Here is a 1015-nt window from a genome sequence, read left to right on the forward strand (position 1 = left end):
AGAAGTGCCAGTGGTGCAGCAAAGACTAAACGCCAGGCTCTTCGGTACCTGAACAATTTCCTTTTGAATCAGCCCAAGGCTGACCACCCTCTTCCTCCTCCCCTGCAGCCCCAAATGCAAGTGAGAATACTCCTTCCAGACACCTTTGCAGAAAGCATCATGTAAGATCAGGGTGATGCTTCCAATTCATTGTTTGGATGGACAGCAGTTCTGCTGCCAGGAACTCCTGCAAAGCGCAGATGAGTCCAGCAGTGCTCCCACGGGTGTAGTTGGGCACTGGACCCAGTGTGTATTTACCCAAGCAAAAGGTCAGAAAACAAGGAGACAGCAACACAGCAGCCAAGTGTGTGCTGTTTGTCTTCAGTTTTTGGCCAAGCCACAGCTAGGGAAGAGACGTCAGCTGTGGAGCTGGAAACAGCTTAAGGCGGCCACCAGCAAAGGGTTTGGGCACCAGGACCACCAGGGAGTCAGGGAAGAACCTCTGACAGACAGAGCAGGAATAAAAGGGAGGGAGCTGAGCGTACCTTCATGAACATTGTTTGCAGCTTTTGCTTCGTGACCTTTTCTCCGGCTCCTTCGGCTCCAAGAAATGCACCGCAGGAAGGATAGGAGCCTCCATCTCTCCCTGTCTTTCCCCTCTTCTGGATAAACCAGAGAAGACAAGTTCAGACTGGCAGCGGGTCAGCCCTGCTGCTCCCCCACCTTCCCGCTGCTGACTCACAACTGTCTCCCCTCCACGAGCCCAACTCCTCAGAGCAAAACGGTGTCCGCTCCACAGAGCCCACCCCCGGAAAGCACAGAGCCGCTCCTGGCAATCCTTATTTCAGGCTGAAAACTCTCTGCTGCCCTGGAAATTTGTCCCTGGTGTCGGTTATCACTTTGCCACCTCGCTGCCAAAACCACCCCTGGATGTGGCAGCCCAGAGCGAGCGAGAAACCTGGCAGGAGCTCAGCCAGCACAAGTGGCAAGGCTGGGGACTGACAGGGCTAGGGCCTTCCTGCAGAAGGAAGTTTTT

This window comes from Charadrius vociferus, unplaced genomic scaffold (genome assembly GCF_000708025.1).
Source record: "Charadrius vociferus isolate BGI_N301 unplaced genomic scaffold, ASM70802v2 scaffold214, whole genome shotgun sequence".
Lineage (NCBI taxonomy): Eukaryota > Metazoa > Chordata > Aves > Charadriiformes > Charadriidae > Charadrius > Charadrius vociferus.